General features: G+C 40.6%; 1 protein-coding gene across 1 annotated transcript in view; it reads right to left on the minus strand.

Annotated features, from left to right (window-relative positions):
* Nucleotides 1–12,714, minus strand: part of DSE (dermatan sulfate epimerase) — a 34,739-nt gene extending 22,025 nt beyond the window's left edge. Inside the window, exons 1-2 of the mRNA XM_053938938.1 lie at nt 12,646–12,714; nt 12,151–12,220 (exon numbers count right to left, since the gene is read on the minus strand). The gene's annotated coding sequence lies outside the window, so the exon portion shown is untranslated. The remainder of the gene's footprint in view (nt 1–12,150; nt 12,221–12,645) is intronic.
* Between the last annotated feature and the right edge of the window lie 8,221 nt (nt 12,715–20,935).

The following is a 20,935-nucleotide window of genomic DNA, read 5'->3' on the forward strand; positions in this document are numbered from 1 at the left end:
TGTGAGACCCTATCATTCAGGAGCCTCTCTACGAAATATGATTCCATCTAAAGAACCCTATGTAATCTCCAGGTGACTTTCAAATCATCTCTACTTGAATATGTCAGATGAAACATCTACTGAGCAATTCACGTGAGACAAAAAGCTGTACACTTTGAAGAAAGCCCCTTCATTCCCACACCTTGCCCTCTAGTAGCTGATTCCAGCTGAAGGGACACAACAACAGCTCTTGTACTCAGGATTTCAAATAATTGCAATGGTGCCTAATACGAAGCAGCGCTGACTGTACTGGCAAGCGGAGAAGGGAGGAGGAAGGGGGAGAGCCAGGAAGCTGGCGGCAGCCAAGCCTGCGTGCTGCCTTGGCTGATGTTAGCAGCTGGAGAGAGGGAAAGATGAGGAATGCTGGAGGTTTGTGCTGGGGTCACTTTATACAGGGCTCAAGGCCTCCGGTTCTGACACGTCCTCATTTTAAAAAAAGGGATAAAAAGAGCAAGTCAGGAATCAAAAAGGGAAGCAGTAAGTGGCAGAGTCTTAGAAAAACAGCTGAAATACTTTGCCTTCCGGGCATTTAGGGGTTTGCATATTAGTATTTTTTTCCAAGGGGCTTTCCATTTTACATGTGGAGATTTACTGCCAGTTACCAAGAAGGCTGAACATTGTATTAAAATGCATATTCTTCTATGTACATTTCTTCTTGAAATGTGCTCAAATGGGAAATCTATGCAGAGGCAAATGCAATTTAAACATAGTAAGTTACTTTCTAGAAATTATCAACTATCTGGCCTAAAGTCACAGATAAAACATGGCCAAGATCCCCCTGAGGAAAGCCAGCAAATTCCTAGAATTCTTACAAGGGAAAAGGTTATGAAAAGCAGGCTCAAGTGAGACACTTTTATGTAAATAATGAACAGTAGTTTTCAATTATTAAAAGGAGAAATAGAAACAAATAAAACCTAAAAACAGATACTTTTTTTCTCCCATGGAAAACCAGTTTCATAGGATTCAGTCATAAAACTTATAGGAAGTTGAAGTACAAAGCAACCTTTTACTTTACTCCCCACAGGTCCCTATTGCAGAGCCAAAATTTTCTAATAGAAACTGAGGCTACTAAAACCTTATTTAGAGACCCATATCCTGTTTCAACAAAGTCATTAATATGAGAAAACTTTGACAGACAAGTACCCTTCATGACTACTGTGTGCCCAGACCCTCTAGATTTTTTGTGCTCAGATACTAAAATTAATTTGTGAGCAAATATCTTTGGCCAAGAAATACATAATTTTGTTGCGAATTCATACCTACAAATATATTGTACCCTGTAACTGCTTAAATTTATCTAATACAGCGAGCAGCATAATTGCTTAAACAGAGTGTAAGGGAAGATGACATTTTCAGAGTACTTTAATGATTTTGCAAGTACATTTTGCCCTGATTTGGATGTAAACCAATGTTACAGGACACATTATCACAGGCTGGTTTATTTGGTAACACTTCTACACATCTACAGAGTCTCTCCCCACATACACACATACAAAAAGACACATGCACCACAGTTTATCCAGACCTACTAAAGTCTACTTGTATTCTTCTCTATGCTGAAGGAAACTATACAACAGTATATTTTGACAGGAAGGAGGTAAAAATCAGCCAAAGCAATACATTATGTTTGAAACATGATGTAATTTTTTAATTGATGAAAAAATTGCTTTGTCATAATAATGAAAAACCCACTACAGTTTGTTTATTTTTAAAGCCTCTCTGATCCTTTAGAACTGTGGGCAGAGGAAAGAATGTAAAAAATACCTCAAAAAAGCCAAAAATGCCTGTAGCTTTTTCTGTGTTAGCCATTTATTGAAAAAACTTCCTGGTTCACACAAGCAGAAAAAAACCCCAGCTAGCAGTAAGGACTTCATGCATTCTTTACTTTGGTTTGATTACTGTAAGTGTTCTGCACATCAGTGACAATTAAGAACATATATAAATTTAGGGATGGTTTTAAGTATTCCCTAAATTAAGTTATTTCTGACCAACCATTAGGGAATATACAGTAAAGTTTCCCAGAACTCCTTTGCAAATCTGAACACACATTTCCCAGCATTACACCATCATCAAACACATCCAGTGTTGCCAAAAAGTCATAGTCTGTACTCTTAAGTATTCAATAGCCTCCCACATTTTCACCCTTTATTCATGTGCACATTTCACTGAGAAAGTAAATGTAAACCCTTTTTTTTTTTTACCTTTACATGAGAAGGAACCACTACACCACACTGTTTAGGCTAACAACAGAAAAACTGGAAAACCAACCTATTGTATATTTATTCAAAGTCACGATCTGGAAGAAAGTCAATAGGCAGTGACAAAAGCAGGAGTACAAAATCATTTATTCTCGGTTAAACACTGACACTCTTCCTACAATATGAAGACAATAACTCTCAGCAGCCATGACTCACTAAGGACAGTGAGCACTTTCCCATAACCTTGCAGGGCTCAGCCTGGTGTGACTGATGGATGGGAGGAGGCAGTGGGAAAGGAGTGCACCTTCTTTCCATGCAAACCTCCGAACCTTGATTATCAGCATAGCTAAGGTGAAGCTGGATCTGTGCAGATAACTTTCCACATAAGCTCCAGCTTACCAGTTGTGTGTGAACTCGTTACAAGTTCGCCTGATACACAAGGCTTGAAAGAATTGGAGTCTGGGCCTTCTGACCATTTAACGTGCACTCACAATACCATTTTTTAAAGCTAAAGGAATTTCTTACTCTCATATTACACTGCATCATTACCAGCCACATCTTCCAAGAAAAACTTTACCAAGCAACTCAACCTTTTCTGAAAATGAGGGGGTTTTATTCAGTTAGGAAACCCTGATCTGATTAAGTATTAAAAATTAAAAGGAGAATGAAGGATGCTTGCCCATGGAAGAAAATGCTATTATCCAGTGTGCTTTGCAAATGTTGTCATTTAGTTCTAGATTGAAAGAGCATTTACATGATTTCCACTCCACTGCCAGTAGAAACAAACAGTAAAAAACAACAATTATTCCAGAAAAAAAACACCCTACACAGATTAAATCTTAACAATTTTAGTTCTCCCCATCTGCATCGACTGATAGATGTTCAGCTGCAGAAAGAAAAAAAACATTGTAAAACTGAAACCACTAACTAAACTAAACATTAGTTTATACAGATAACTTTACCAAATAAACTATTTAAAAGAAAAGAGAGGCCCATTTATTCCTGCCACATGTGCACAGAGACGTCGCTTCATCAGTGAGAGCAGAGGAGTGAGAGATGGGCAGAGGAGGAGGGAGAGGAAATGATGGTGCTGTTAGGATCACCAGCTTACACAGCTGTCCTTGAAGCAATCTGACCTTCTTGTGGGTGATTGGAAACTAAAAACAGGTAAAGAACTGTGGTTTTCTGTAGTATCAGTTCTGAAGAGCCACTCTGCTTTGTAGCTGCTTTTACCTGGGACCAAACTTGCAACACTTCTTAAAAAGTAGAAGTTGCAGGTGTCTCTGCTGGCATCGCCCACGCCAGCCATGACCCATCTCTGACATGGGCCCCTCATCAACATGTACAGTCAGGAACAAAAAAGGTGGGATTTCAGGTGACTAAAACTTCCATGAAATGGAGGCATTACAACACCACAGATTATTCAGGTTTCTGAATAAAAGATCTTCCCAGAGCCCAGGACTGGGACATGAACACATCAGACTCTTTGTCTTCTTTTGGGAAGCTACTATTTTCCACAAAGGCTACAGTTCTCATTATCGTTACCTGAGATACCTGAGAAACAAATGTCTGCCTAAGAAATGTGTTCAAATATTTAAAGGAAAATCTGTTCCACCATACTGACAAAAATCAAATCTTCCGGTTCAGTGCGCAAACTTTTACCTTAGAAAATGACCTCTGAGTCAGCATGGATGTAAATTTCACAAATTATTGACAGTGAAAATGAACTTTTTTTACTCCATTTCTTCAATGCTTGTAATATTATAACATACAGTTACATTTTGAACAACAGTGTCACTACAGTTTTGTCACAAATTACATCACAAGAACTGGTATTAAACCTAAAATAAGCAATTTTAGAACCCAGTGCTAAAACAGGTAAGAAAGTCGTAGGTATTTCAACAAGAAATGGTCAACCATCAGAAACAGATGCTGTCCTACCAAAACTGTGAAATTAATAGATAACATTGCAATGAGATGTGTGTGGAATATTGTTCCATTAAATGGAGAGGGATGTGCAAGTCTTTGTCCCAGTGCTGGCAACTGCCAAAATGTAACACAAGAAGCAGTAGGTTAGATAACAGCGGAGAAAAGCAAACTTCTGTAGGATCTCTTTTTTTTTGCACTTTGTCCAAATATCTGAAATATCTTTTCACACACATTACAATTAACTTTGTTGCTGATGAAAAGAGCAGAATCTATAACATGGAATATATCAGTTGGAATTTTTGGTACCATTATATAATGGTAGCATTCTAAAATCATGCCAGTTACTGTTGCCCTGATTATCAAGAGTTTTCTAAAGCCTTCTGAGTTTACATTCTTGTAGAGAACTTTCCCACACAACTTTCTGTAAACAACCTATTGTTTTGCATTCTTTCATAGAGGCAGAGAAATTTGATGTACAGGTAGTTTGTCCAGTGTCGTTGGAGAGGTAGCACGTTCACCCTCCAATCCACTGGCACCTTTTGAGAACTATAAAAGATTAGAGTCGGACAAAATAAATTAGTCTCTTCATCGTGACCAAAGCTGTGGTGCGTCGTTTTCCCTTGTGTCATCTGGTGACAAGTTACATCAACTGAAGAGCTGTTTTGTTCAACAAAGTCAGTTTTAACACCAATCTAGATATTTTGCAAACATATTTAAGAATGGGAGAGCAATTTAGTCTTCTAACTGAATCCAGTGACATTCTGGTACTAAAAAATGCAGGGTAAGTCCATGAAAACAGAGAGGTGAATGGGTCAATGGAGACTAATTCCCATATATATATTGTCATTTGGTTCCAGAGAACCATATCCAATACAGCATAATTAGGTGCATGATGGGGCAGAACCAATAAAACTATAAACTTATCTTTGTGCTGTAATAATCACAATCTATCTATTGACCAAAGTCCCATGCTGTACAACTTCTACATCAACAAGCAGTACTGTTGAGACCCTTTCAAAGCTATGGGGCAGGATACCAGGGTGGGAAGCTCCCACGTCCCAAGGGACAGGAGCAGTCAGGAGTCCTTCACCCACCTTTTGACTGATGAGCTAAAATCAGTGACTATATGCCTCTCCAATAAAAATGGAGCTGGAAAGGTGTAAAAATCACTGCTTAAAACTTGAAAAACACCTATTACGACCTTAACCACCAGGGGACATTACTTCATTTCTTCCTCTGTTTTTTTTCACTATGAAAAACATGCTGCAATTATATAATTTCAAAGGTATTTCAAAACTTAAATACTGAAATCCCAAATATAATTAGAATATAGTACAGCTATAGTACAGTAAATAAAGTACAGCTCAGGTACCCAGGTGTTAGTACTGCACTTGCTCTGAAATGATCTGAAATACCTTGAAAGAAGTTTGTATCAGCTTTTATGTCTGACTAACAGCTGCACTATGAAAATCCCAATGCAACCAGAAACAGCCAGTTCCTATAGGGATTATCAGTATATGCCATCTTGTCAGCAGTCAAGATTTAAACTTGTGTCTGTCCTTTGATCTAACACAAAATTAAATGGATCTGTGCAGAGCAGTACACAGCTGTGTCAGACCATAATTCCAGGAGAATGGAGGGCTGCATTCATTCTCCACCATGCTACAGGTAAGACAGCAACTGCAAAATAATTTTATAAGTTCACAGTAGGATCTGTAAGACATCTGTGATGGAAGCTTCATTTGTTAATTCCTTCCAGTTAAAAGCTTATTTGTCTATTTTATCACTGTATATAGAAATTAACAGGGCATACACATACACTCTGAATGTATAACCTTCTCTCTGCCTCAAGTGAAAACATGATTTAAATAGTCTGCATGATTTAAAACATTATTTAAATAGTCAACCATAATCTGGGAATTTACAATGTCCTTCTATTTTATTTACAATTTATCCTCCTGTAAAAAATGCTTTCCCAGTAATTTTTTTGTTGCACTAACACTACTATTCCTAACCCTCACTAGGATCTTTTATTCCATATCTCACTCTATAGAATGAGTAAAGAAGTAATTTTGACATCTAGAATCCTGCAGATGATCATTCCCAACCAGTACAGACATGCCTGTTAAGGCATCCACATTCAGGGAATGAAAGCCCAATCATTTTTACCACTGAAGGCTTAAAACTATAAGCTACCAGAGAAAGATTCCTTCTAGAACACCAGCATTGTATCCTGTGCTGACATAATTTCAAAAGGCCATTTCAATAATTAAAATTAGATTTTGTTTTTTACTTTAGAAATGTTTTCACAGATCTTAACACTATAGGAAGGCAGTTTGAGAATTTTCATCTAGGCCAAGAGGATATACTCCCTACCTTTGCTCCATTAATGTCCCAGAAGCCAAGCAAATCACTCATCCACGTGTTACACTACTACAGCATGTAGGGCACCTCTGGGGTTTAGGACTATGACAGTAACAGGCACTTCAGAAACACAGAACAAAAACTCCTGCACAATCCAGGTGGTGAAACAATATTCCTTTGGCAATAACTGAGAAGTAACTTGTCTTCCTGGCCTTCTCAAAGAAACCCACTGGGGGTCAGTAAGGCTGTGAACCCTTTGGAGTCAGGTATTAGGAACGATGTTTAGGGTTTCCTCTGAGAGCAGCCTACAACCTAAGGCACAACCACCCGCCACAAGAAGGGAGCAAGGGAATAGAATGCCTGGGGCAGACTGGAGTCTCTGTGTGGATCCAGTGGTATGGTCACAGAGTGCAGGAGAACCTGGAAAAACTTCACATGGCAATGGCAAGGCCCAGGAGGTACAAATAAAGGACAGGAAAAAATAATCCTACATGCAAAAGGGGAAAGCCAATTTACTGCTGCCAGAATTCCTCCTTGTGCCTAATCCACCCCAGGGAATTGCATGCCGCCCATCTTCCCTCACTTGTGAGGAGGCTGATTACAACACCAGAAACTTCTGATACCAAAACAAGTGTTTTCATTTCAGACTTCAACTTTTATCCTCTTTCCAACTAACTCTATTTTGCTGGCCTTAACCTTTACTCTTCCAAATACTTGTAAATGTTTTAAGTCCCCTCATTTGTTGTTCTTGACCATGTATAATTAACAGTTTTATTATTCCCTGCTTATTACTTTAATTGTCCTTCAATGGTCTTCTAGATGTTGCAAACAAATGATGTGATTCTGCTGGAGTTTTACAAAACCAGTTCTCACTCTCTGTATCTATGTCTACAAACTTGATTAGCTGAAGATATCAAATATTTTTATTTATAAAGCATTTCCACAGGACTTCATATTAATAGACAGGAATTCTAAAATGCATCATATCCTTCAGTTGCTATGGGATCAAAACTAATTTTAATTATGTTTCCATATCCTGTTTATGACTCAGTGTTCCACACAAAACTATATTAATATTTTGTCGTTATTTTCATTGTGATGGTTTTGGCTAGTGAAGAGTTAATTTTCTTCATAGTAGCTGGTACAGGGCTATGTTTTGGATTTGTGCTGGAAACAGTGTTGATAATTTAGGGATGTTTTAGTTACTGCTGAGCAACATTTATACAATCAAGAGCTTTTCTGCCTCTTCCCCCCACCCCACCAGTAAGGGGGCTGAGCATGTACAAGAAATTGGGAGGGGACAGTCAGGACAGCTGATTCCAACTGACCACAGGGATATTCCATAACATATGAAGTCATGCTTAGCATACAATATTGGGAAAGAAGAAGAAAGAGAGACGCATTCAGACTTATGGCATTTGTCTTCCCAAGTAACCATTCCATGTGACAGAGCTGTGCTTCCCTGGGGATGTCTGAATACCTGCCCACTCACAGGAAGTGGTGAATGAATTCTCTGTTTTGTGTGGCTTTTATCTATTAAACTGATTGCATCTCAATCCAAGAGTGTTCCCACTTTAATTCTTCCAATTATCTTTCTCATCCCACTGAAGGGAGTGAACAAGTGGCTGTGTGGGGCTGAGTTGACAGCTGGGATAAAACCATGCCAATCATATATGTTAAATTATTGTGACAGCATACAGGAGCACCTGCAAAGTCCAAAGATGCTGATGCTAGTCAATTTCTGAACCTAAAGAGTTTGTAATCTAAGCAATTTAAACCAACACTTGCTTTTATATTATCTACAGATAACCGTAGAGTGTGAGTATGCAGACTTCAAATGTGTACTCACACAGAAGAACCACTGGTTCATTTGTTACAGGATAAATGTCACTGTGGTTGTAGGCCTAAATTGTACCACCCTACCTGGTAGCTGCATCTCTCTACAGATGAGTGTGTTGTTCGTTATTATTGATATGATTCTGCTGCTACCTCATTTTCTAAGGTTTCTCCACAGAGAGATAGAGCATATAGCTCCTCTCTCTCTCCCCATAGATGTAATATACACACACCCAGATGAAACCGCTTTTTTCAGAGTACAAACTGGGACAGACAATAAAATGTATTGTCCTGTAGTTCCTTCAGGGCTATTATTGTCCTCAGTGCTCCCCAGAATACCCTTAACAAAAGCCTTGAAAAAAAGTGATCATTACATTTTCAAAGGCAGAAGTCTCAACTGCAGATGGAGTTAAACAGCCACATGATTCCTGCAAAATGTAGCTACTCACAGAGTGCATGAGCAATCTGTGAGCAGGTGTCAACACAGCCATTAAATTATGGGTTAATTTTGAAATTTAGAATCTTATGATCTCATTTCTGACTAAGTTGTGCAGGCATGGCTCTCACAGCAGAACTAAAACTAGACAGATCATTTTGGTAAAAAGTGTGATGAACCATGATTGCAAGGATATGATTAAAAGGAACACGATATCCACAGAAATCCTTGTGAACAATTTTTCAAAACACTTTAACAACTCTAGCAGCCACTTCATTAGAAGGCTGAAGAAGGCATACCAGGTTTATATAAAATGTTCAGCATTTTTAATATTTCTGATTAAAACTCCCCACAAAATAAAAACATAGACCAGGCCAACCATGGTAAAAGAACTTGTATGTTAAAATTACATTTCTCTTGCACCAAGATACAACACCTACCAAAGTCAAATAACCTACAGTCCTTTGCCTACTCTAAACAATGCTACTGCTGATTCCTCTTGTACACTCTGAGTCTAAGCAAGGGGGAAAACAGAAAGAAAGACTAAACAAAGGTAATTTCAGATTGTGTGCATAATAGTCACATTGTCCCTGTGCTTCCACACCTGACCATGTCCTAAGAGTGGATGAAAGTGTCATGCCAGCACCTGATGTGAGAAAACATTTCCAGTACTCTGTCCTTTGTGTGATTCCCAAAATGACCAGACCCCTTTGGTCAGCTCTCCATTACCAACACTTCACTTCTGCTAAACTTTTACTGACAAAGCATTCATGAGAGAGATCTCTGGTGGCATTTGCTAAATTTCCTTTTTCCTAGAAGGCTTCTCTGCCCAGTTATCATCCTGAGCACATAGTGCAGTGCAAAAGGGTTGGGGGGTTTACTAAAGCAGCACTGTCACACTTGACCCTATCCCAGGTGGGCTAAGAGACATCAGTACAAAGTTTACCCATGTAAACAGAAAACTGGCTCAAAGGGAGTCAAATGCAGAATTATTCATACTAAACTATTTATTACTAAATTATTTATACTGGCTTATATTTTATGTGGCTATAGTCTTGAACATGAACTGGCACCATGATTTAACACATTTAGGAGAATACAGTGCTGTAACTAAGCTCTTTGATCTACCTCAGCTGAACAGAGACAGCAAAGAAGGTGAGAACAGCCAGGACAAACTAGCTGCTAAGATGCCATATTTACCAATTAAACACCATTTGCTAAGCAAAAGTCATAACCTCTTTCACTCACCACACACTTGGATTACCAAGTCTAAGCAAGAAAACAATGGTTGCAGAAAGTTGGTTTTTTCTTTATTTTTTAATTCCTTCAGCACACCCACCCCCCCCCCGTCCCAAAGGGCTCTATTTCTTGCTAAATATCCAGGAACAATAGCAATAGTAACTAGATTTATCTCTGCTCATTGCTATAGTATGCTGTGGGTGCCAGATGTGCAAGTTTCCATACACAAACTAAGAATGTGACTGAATTTTAGTTAAATGCAATCACTTCTGAGAGAAGGGACACTTCAGTTTTATGGACATTTACCTCCTCGTTTAACCCTAGATTTGACTGCTCAGACTGCTGGGTACTGATGGATGTGATCATTTCTCTACTAAGCTATAAACTTCCTATGCTCATTCACAACCCAACAGCTGCCTGGTGATATGAACCACTTTTTACTACCTCTGATCTAGGTTTTATTTGAATTCAGTTTTAAAAAAAGCTAATGTACTTGGTGTCATTGTCCTTGAGGAAAAGAAATGGTACACACAGACCTCACGAGCCTTTAAAAAGTATCAAACCAAAGATATCACTCTAAAACCTGCTTTCAGCTACTCATTTTTACTTACAACTGTATACAACCTATAAAAATCACATCTAATATTTGGCCAAGTAATAAAATGCATTTTCCTCACCACTGTAGTGCAGATATTTACTCAATACCTAGTTACAATAACTAATATACATTGCAATAAAAACTGAGTTTGCCTAGGCAGCCAAAATTTATCAACTTTTACCATAGGCAATCAATGGTTCAGCTTATGCATTTCTTTCTTGCAACATTCTCTATAACCAAAGAACAGGTTGTAAAGGAGACTGTATACCAATGTGTAGTGGAAAATCAGCACCAAGTGTCTTCTGAGATCACAGAAAAGAAAGCAGATGTGTTTAGAAACTATTCTTATATCCTTCTCTTAAGAGCACTCAGGTGTTTCTCACAGCAATTCAAAATCATGCAAAACATCACAATACTTCAAACAAAGCAACAAAGGCAAGCTCTTACTTCGAATAACAAGAAAATGACATTTTTTAAAAGGCCCAGTAGCTCTGCCTCTTTAAAATACACTGTGGTTAATATATTTCGGTTTCACATCTCAGCGAAGTTTACAGAGCGTCAAGACAATCCCAACCCAAAACTGCTACTTTGATGACTTCCCCTAAAAACATTAATAATTCAGGTCATTTAAAAAAAACACGTATAAGTGATGAGACACAGTAAGGAAACTCTTAGTTGAAATAATACTTAGCACCTCTGTAGAACGACGTACCCAAGGTTCTACAAGTAGTTATGAAACTAATTAATTAATTAAACTTCTCAACACCCCTGTGAAGCAAGCAAGCACATTTATCTGTTTTATGAGGAAGAAAACAGAGCCATGGAGAGGTGGAGTGACTTGCCCAAGGGTACCCAGCTAGAGTCTTTCAGAGTAATAAACAGCATCTGAATTATTAACTCCCACTGCTGCCCTTCAGCTGAATTGTTCCTTTTTTGAAATACTGCAGTAATAATAGTTGGCATGATAAACATAATGTGGCAATATTTAGGCTGAGATTTTCTTTGTCCTTGTTTTGACTATATTAAAATTTTAGTGTTATTTAAATTGCAGTTGATCTTAGTGTGACTGAAAAATCTCCAGGGTTGAGCAATATTTCTTGCATTTTTTTTCAGTTGTGACTACTTTTTATGTTGCCATTGCTTATGGCAAGCCACTCCAACTTGAAAACACAGAAAAATGTCACAGTTTTATATTGCTTTAAGAGGGAGTGACAGAACAGAAAGAGTGGTTACTTTCATTCATACCAAACTGAATTTTAAGAGTTGGCATGAGACACACCAAGTGATGATGCACTGCTTTCATGCAATACTAGCTATAGGAATTGCAACTCACTGCCTGGGGCTGAGAAGACTGAGCTTCCCGAGTTGACAGCTCTGGTCCTAGGTCACTTAAAACTTTCCCAATTAAAAAAAAAAAAAAAAAAAAAAGTGGCAGGAAGTTGCATCGGGCAAGTCGCTCTGTTCCTGTCTCTCAGCTTGCCTAGGTGCAAGACAAGGATGCTACTGCTTACCTTTCACACCTGCATGTTTGGGAGGCTGAACTCGGTAGTAGAAGGCTCGGAGGCTCCCGCGGTCCCGGTGCTGCGGAGGAGCAGAGCTGTTACCCACGGCGCCCACAGGTGAAGCTTCGCACAGAAAGCGCCACGTCCCCCCGCACGCCCCCACCTCCTTCGGACTCGCGGGGCCCGTCCTGCGGGTGTCCCGACAGCAGCTCCGTTCCGCTGGGGCGAGCCGGGAAAAGCCCGTGCCTGCCTGGGGGTGCTCCCCGCGGGACGCCCCGGCCCCGCTCCCGCTGCCCGGCCCCGCCGGTACCTGGAGCCGCTCCCGCCGCTCCCCCGGGCGCCGCACGGCCTGGGGACCGTGTGCCGGAGGCAGCGCTCGGACTGACCGTCCCTTCCCAAACCCGCCGGCGCCCCCGCCCCACCGCCAGGCGCCCCGGGAGCCGCGGCGGAGCGCAGGGGCGGGATGGAAGCGCGGAGCGCTGCCCGCTCCGCACGGGCACTCACCGCCCGCGGCCCCTGCCCGGCGCCGACCGCCTCCCGCCTGCCAGAAAGTTTCTCCTCCGCAGCCCCGGGGGACGGAGCGGGGAGGGGTGTGAGGGGTGCGTTTTTCAACGCAGGAAGAAAGTGACTCCCCCCCTCCCGCTCCACCTCCCGCTTCCCCGCCCTCCTTCCGTACCTCTCCCCGTCCTCCTCCTCCTCCCGCCGCCGCTCCGCCGGCCCCTCACGCCATGGCGGCACGGCGCGCTGGAGCCCGCCCCGCAGCTCCCCCGGTCCGGCCCGGCCGCTCCGCTCGCTCCGTGTGTGCCCCTGTGTTTGTTTATCCCTGGCGCGCACACGGCTTTCCCCCCCCGCCTGTTCCTCCCCGCCTCGAGCTTCAGGGAAATGCCCTCATTCTCCCTTTTAGCGGCAGGACTCGTTTCTCCTCAGGGAATGTTTTGGTTCCAACACCAGAATGCTGGCAGAGAATTCCCTGGAGCTAGAGAGTACGGCAGCGGTACCACGGAGCGGGCAGGGTGGCTCTGGAGGTGACAGCATCCCGGGTGTCCCATTCATATTTATTGTCCATGCCTGATACTGTCACCATAATGCATGACAGGAATAAGACCTCCCACCCCAAAGTTCCCTCAAGCCAGCAAAGAAACAAAAAGCCGATTTGTCAATCTGCTCTTTTAAGTGTGGTGTGGCTACTTACATAAACGTTTCCCATGTAAAATAAGAAAAAAATAAAAGTGAAACACCGTGACTGTTCAAGTCATCCATTCCGGCATTTTTCGTAGCCACACAATTGAAGATATTTCAGAAAGTAATACGAAAGAGGATAAAATAAATGATCCTTTGGAACATTCTCTTTTCCTTCTCAGTCACTGTAGCCAAGACAAAGTTTGAAGTGAAGAATTCTGAATGTTTGTTGGGTTTTGATAGCTGAGCATATTTTATCGACTATGAAATGAAACTAAAAATATTTACTTGTGATAGATCAGGATCTAGGATCTATGTATCTTCAGGTGATCTCCAATCACCTACAGCTTATGTCTCACAAAGTGTATTCCTCATTTTAGTAATGTGTTTACTGATGTTACTGAATCAGTCAGCAGGCTCGTAAGTGCTCAGTTTCCTGTTCTCAAATGCAAAATCTGTATTTTCTGAGGATGGTTTAAAATTTATTCATTGTGCTTTAAAGTGTGATTTCCTGCTGTCCTATCAGGACTAATAAACTTTTGGAAGCTAGACAAAACCAGAAACTATACATTTCCCTTCACCCTTCCATTCCTGTTGTATTTCTCAGCAATATCTATTAACAATCTCAGCCCTGAAGAGTAGGGATGCACATGTTGTTGCTGCAAACTCCAAGAGCAATGCCATAACCTGGAATGAAGCCTTGCTTTTTTACCAGTAATGACATGCCTAAAAGCATGAAGTGCTTCAGTTTCAGTCATGCAAACACTAGATTAATCATTAGAAGATATCTTTCTGAACACCTATTTGAATAGGATCCACTGAATTGATAGTAGAGTTGTAAAATACTGAGGTTATGATACAAATGAACATGTGAAGAGCTGCAGACCTCACAGTCAGACCAGATGTGGTGGATAGGCTGATTCTGCTGGAATTTCTAAAATTACCAGGGTGCCTAAAGTGATCAGGAGGAAGGTGTTTAAGTACTTGTCACATGTCTGCTTCATTAGGTATGTAAATATATTCAATAACCGACTCTAAGTTAAATGGAATTAGCCCTTACAATTCTGAAAAGCATAATGTCTGGATGGCTTTTGAAATCCTGCCCTTGGTCTGTGCATGGATCTCTCTGTATTGTAGAAAAGCTGCCCTCTGCTGCCCTGTGATCACAAATACCCAGGCAAAGCACACCATGGCTCCCTTACAGCATGGGCTCTTGGCTTCCTGCCTCCTAAGGGATGAGGCTGGATATGCTACTTGGGTCTTGCTCTGGTGCGCAGTTAGAACATGGTGGAGATACCAACAGGGTGGAGAACCACAAAACCCCTCTGCCTCGTGTCCTCTTGTGTAAAACAGGGCTTTGTTCTACTTCCCAGTAACTCAGAGTGCTTGTCAGGCTAAATAGATAAATTAACAGTTACAGGATGATTCAGCAGTATCTAAGAGAGGCAAGATCTGTCCACATTAGATTAATTTCAGCATTGCTACTGGTAATTTTGAAATTAAAATGGCCCCAGCTTTAGCAAGCATCGTGTACAGTGAAAGACTGAAAAAATTAGCCTCAGGAATAGAAGTTGGAGGAAGATTGCCTTCAGCTGTGTAAAAGCTGCTAAGAAGAAGAAAATAATCTCTTATCCTCATCCTCTGAAAACAGCATGTAAAATGCAGTAAGAGAAATTTAGGCTAGGTTGTTCCTAGGATAAAAAAACTTGGTTGTTCCTAGGATAAAAAAAAAGTATTTGTAAGGAGATGTGAACAGCACGTCTCTCCCTGGAGGCTTTTTAAGTGCAAGTTGGACATATATTTGACAAGAACAGTTCAGATCTAGAAAGTCTGATGAATATTGCCTCAGAGCAAGGGGTGGACCAGATGACCTGTCAAGGTCCTGTTTTGTGTGATTATGTTCGAAATGCTACTTGCACAGGCAAGATTACAGATTGTCTTTGATCTTCTTCTGCCCTTCACTTCTTGAGCCATGGGTATAGCTCCTCTTGCAGAGGTTTGAGTTTCTCTCAGTGGTTGGCTGGCCTTGCCGCATGCCAGTGAATTCAGCGCTGACAGCAAGAAGAAAACAATTAAACAATGAAACAATGTCAGTTTGGAGCAGCAGCTTTGGGTGGGATCCATCTAACCTCTGAACATGTCATGCACTTTTGTTCTATACTTGACTGGTAACTACCTCAGATCTAGTCACGTTAGACTCTGTTTATAACCCTGCAGAGAAAAATTAATTCTTTCACAGCAGAATTCATCTGACCTGTTTTAGATGTCTTCATTAGGATGTGATGAATCATGTCCCTAGGCTATCGGCTCTTGCCACCAACCATAAAGTAGGTTTAAATTACTGACTCAGTAACATACCATCATATATTTTCCATTCCTCTGGTGCTTCTGTCCCTGAAATCTCTCACTCACTCTCTCCTTTCAAGTATCAAAACCCTAGTTTATTTGGTTTTTTTTTCTATTATTTTAAAATTTTATTTTATTTTATTTTATTTTATTTTATTTTATTTTATTTTATTTTATTTTATTGGAAAAGTCCCACTGAGGTTAATAGTTTTTGTAGCTGTCATTTCCCTAAATTACATTGTGTGACACTGAAACATACAGCAACCTGACCTTTTGGATGGCATTGCTCCAGAATGGATTTAGGAAAGGAGCTAAATTTACCTGTTGGAGCTAAGACCATTGACTTGGCCAGTTGTGCAAGTATGTTTCATGGAAATTATTTGAAAACTGTTCAGGTCAGACAATATTCTACTCCTACGTCACATGCTCATTATTTTTCCTTGGTCTTTATGGCAAGCCACATTACATGCAAATGTCTGGTGTCTGTGTGACTGAGCCAAACATATGTGGGAAATAGGCTCTTTTCCAACAATGGCAAATTTTTTAGGTCACACTCTGAGAAATCACTGCACTCCTAAGTACAGTGCATGTCTTGAAATTGTCTGAAGCATCAGAGATACTGTGAGCAGCCACCTCTGGGTAGCATCCATGAGAAGGAAAAGCTTCCTTCTTTCCAAGAAAGCCCAGTGGTTATCTGGCTTGCAAGGAAGGGAAACACACTTTATTTTCCTGCTGCAGTGGCAAGCTGGATCAGGAGGATGTGAAGAGGGAACAAACCCAGTTGCCTCAGTAGGACAGCGAGAAAGGAAGGCAGCAGGACCACATGGAGCAAGTGATGTAGGGCTCATTCTGGGGCAGACACCAAGTGTCTGCTGGTGCTTCATACTCTTAGAAGCCTTTGATTCTCACTTTTTGGAGTTTGTATGTTTGGAATTTGTTTCTCTTCCTTGCTGACTGAAGATGTTAGCCTAAAGAGGGAAGCTGTATGTCATTCTACCTGTTCCACTTATGCAGTGTTGACCATCCTTTTCTTTCTTCCTGTCCAGCCTATGCAATAGCATTTTTTTCTTCTTTGAATTTTCCTGTGTGCTTGAGGTTTTTTTTTTTTTTCTTCTTTTGCTTGTTTGATTGATTTTGTTTGCTTTGGTTTGGGTTTTTTATTGTTTTAAGTACCCGCCTCTCACTAAAGACCCCTGTGTGATGTGTTTGGTCTCTAATTTCCATGTAAGAAACACTTCTACAGTTGCCATTAAGTGACAAAACTCTTCTTCAAATGAAAAGAGAGAGAAACAAAAAATTCTCCAGATTCTTTCAGTAATTCTTCAAAACAATTGTTTTGGTTATGACCATAACGCTTGTGTTTTCTTTGCCTTTTGTCTCCAGCTGTGATTTCTGATCTTAGTGCAGTGAGCTGAAACCTTTACGACAAGAGCACCAGGCCAGACTCTTCTTGTAGCTGACCTGCAGAACTGCAAATCTGGATACTTGCATACTGCTCACTCTGCCCTTCTTGATCTGAGATGCTCTGCCCAACTCTTCTCCTTAGACTTTATTAGAGCCACATGAAGGCAGATTTAATTTTCCAATCTTATCCCTTATATGGGAGAATGTTGGCTATCTCCTATTTTCCAACCAGGGTGTGGACCAGACAGTGTCCTAACTTGGTTGCTCCTGCTACATCCTTTAAGTTTATGACACTGTTGCATGATTCTTTCAATTTACTACTTGGACATTTGGGGTTCTGGCTCACTGCAGGCAATGGACAGAAATAGTCACAGCTCCAAAACTAGGATGAAAAGAAGTTGCCTGAAATCAGCCTTAAGAATTAGAAAAATTCTGATTCTTAGTGCTTATTTCCATCAAATTTTGGAAATTTGGATATCTAGTCTAAGCTCATCAGTATACCTGTCTGGTTGGGGCACATTCAGTGTGTCACAAAGCAGTTTCTCTCCCAGGAAAATCCTTCATCTACAGACTGGAAACACTTCTCTCTTTCCCACAGATGCAGCCTTTTACTCTTGTACTTTGTGGCAGCCAAACTATCAGTGGGGTAGCTGGAAGGGGAAAACACTAGATGTTTCCTAAACAGCTTTCTTTGTATGTAAATGGGACATCTTTCTCTGCTTTACATTTCCTTTCTTACCCTTATTCTTGCTCTCACCATGTGTTCAGCCTGGTTTAGCCTGAGGCCAACAGAGAGGAAGTCTCATGAAAAAAAAAAAAATCCTGCAGATTTCTTAAGAAATGGGAATCCACAGCATCAATAATCAGAGGTAAAACCTGGTGGGTGGAGACAGATTCATGGTCCTGAGACGTGTCAGGAAGACAGTAACAAAAAACAGGTATATAGGCACTTAAATGGGAAATGCCAAGAAATACCTTGATCCAATAAAAAATTACTTCCATTATCTGTTCGGTGCCTTTTAGCAGCAGAATCCATATTAATGCTTTTCCATTGCTGTGGATGTCCACAGGGTTTAGGTTTATCTTCTTCTACCAGCTGTCCATCTGCCTAACTGGCCTGCTTTCTCTTTAGCACATATCCCTTCTTTTCTCTGCTGATTATCAAAACAGGTTGCAGAGGCGCAACTCTCCAGCAGCATGTGGCTTCTTATTTATTTGAATTGTTTGTTACTTTATGTTTTCAAATGTGTGACTTTTCTCAACATGTATGGTGAATGTCAACTTCTTTCCCTCCAAATTTCTTCGATGTTATAAGCCAAGCATCATCCCCTGGGAGCACAGACTGTTAATGCTCATACCAAAATGAACCTTCCAAAGCCAGACTTCATCAGTGTTCTCCTAGAGCTGACTGCCACAACCTCCCTCGCTGGATGCCAAATATGTCACAATAATGTTTTTCACTTGCATTTCACTGTTTTCAGTGAAATGCATTTTTAATGCTAGAATCCACCAATTTTATGGAGTCACTTGGTATGCAGAAAGCCAAGCAGACAACTAAACAACTGCTGGAATTCATGAAAATTTTTACAAGTTACCTACTTATCCCCACCCCAGTTCTAGAGTTTCATAGTCCTATGTGTCTCTCATCTTCCTTATAGTAGAGACATGTGCATGAAAAATATTTGTCTCAGAGACTGTATTTGAACTTGTCGCTGATTCTCCATTTATCTTTGTAATCTTCTCCCTCTGATTTACTGCATTCTATTTACTGCAGCCAAGACTCAAGGGTGAGATTAAGCCTATTTTCTTAAATTCATGTAATCATATTCAGGTTACTTTTTTCCCCCCCTTATTTTGTGTATGGATTAATATCAGTAATGTACCAGGTATCTCCAAGTCCTGTACAATAACAAGGGAAAGATTAGAGGAAAGAAGAAAATCCCACATAATAGATATATTTTGGTAATTATTATTTTCTGAGATATCTGTGAATTCCTTTCCCTGATACCCTCTAGCCATGTATTGCCCTCTTGAACTATTATTGTCAGCTTATGCTGACCTTCAGCCTTTTTGTCCTTGGCCTTCATCTATACTCCATTTCCCATCACCTGTCTACTACTGGTCTAGAGATTTCCCTGCTTACTGCCTAGGAGTGCTTAGTTATTTTAACTGAGCTAAAACTCCACACCTCCTATGAAATGCAGATAATTCCCTCATTCCCTTAGTCCCTGAGTTCCCATGTCATGGCATCCTAGCCTTTAACTGATGACTGTTCATGTGTATACATTTTCTTGGCAGCTTTGAGGGACAAAACAGAGGTAGAAGTTCACTGCTGCTGTCTCCAACACTGCTGTCTCCAACATTACTGCAGCTGCTTCAACTGCAGCCCTCCAGTAGGTAGTTTTGAGGCCTCTGTCAGAATAAGATAAAGAATTTTTAAGCTCTTAATTTAATAACATATTTTTCCTTTTTCACAAAATTTACAGTAGCATCTTCTTTCTCTGGATTAATATAATTTACAGGCAGCACCCAGGAGTGCACATTTAATTTTTCATTGTGGGCTAAGGTTATAGGGGATGATACAGAAAAAAACCTGAAACTCTCAGGAGTTATTTTGAGATAAGGCAAGAAAATAATTGCTATATTCACCTGTACTTTTATTCCTCAGAGATTGTGAAGGCTTTAGAAATGAATAGTTTAATATAAATTTATTAGGCACATGGAGTCCCAATTTTTAGAGTTCATTTAGTGTTGTGACAGAACAAAGTCTACTGAAAGTTAATGGGCTTATTTCCTAAAGTACACCCTGAAAATACCCTCATAATACTCTCATAAACTTTGAACAAGAACACCTGGTTTTTTTCCTATTTTTTTCCTGTATACAGTGTAAGGTGGTTTATGATTTTCTTCACTCCTAAATGGAATGTAAGTTCCCAGCCTTTTAAGGGGGAATGAAATAGAGTGTTTAAGTGTTTTTACTCAAAATCTAGTAGCCAGTGGAAAGCAGAAATATCTTTCTGTCTGGAGAATCTGCTCTGGCTGGGCTGTTGGAGCTGCTGTGCAGACTGCTTCTCCATTTGTGCTGCTACCATTTTGTGTCTTGCAACCTCTAATTTGCAGAAGGGGCTGGAAGGCATCACATCATTTTGAAGTGGCTGTGATGGTTTCTCACCCCTGTGCAAGTACTTAAAAGTTGTTATGGCCATGTGTGAGAGAGCCACGTGTGCACTGTGGCAGCAGGAGTGGGAGGCATGAGGGATTTTTAGAACAGTTCTGATTAAATCAGTTTAGCTGCAGCGGGACAGAAGTTAAATGTGCTGCTTCAGATGTTTGCCCTTCTGTGAACTGTGACATCTGGCCAGCTGTAAAACCTCTGTGGTCTTGCCATGGCTGCCAGAGAACAGCTGTGGGTACCCACTTCATACTGGAAAGATTTACCTTACACCTCTGTCCCATATTCAGGAAGATGACCGGCCATGCTGGCCACAGCACTAGTCCTGTAGACAGGAATCCCCAGTTTGCCCTGTAAAGATGCTAGCAAGCTTTTAGGGCTGAAAATTACTGAGTCTGTTTAACTTCCTGGATTCCATCTTATTTTGGCTCTAATCCAGGCTCCGTTTTCCAGTTAAACATTTCTATTTATAATGCTTACCAAAAAACAGGATTTGTTTCTTGTACCAAAAACATTCAAAAGAAAACCTCTTTTAATTTTTTTTTTCCTCTCCTGTGACTCACCAAGGAGGTTTGATGTTCCACTTAGAATTGCAGAAAACAAAATTACAGGCAACTGGATTTATAACGGGATTTAGCCTTTCCCCTGGGGGTTCTGGATCAGCTATGTGCTTGCTGGAAGGGCTGGTTTCTG

This window comes from Vidua chalybeata, chromosome 3, assembly GCF_026979565.1.
Source record: "Vidua chalybeata isolate OUT-0048 chromosome 3, bVidCha1 merged haplotype, whole genome shotgun sequence".
In the NCBI taxonomy this organism is placed as follows: Eukaryota; Metazoa; Chordata; class Aves; order Passeriformes; family Viduidae; genus Vidua; species Vidua chalybeata.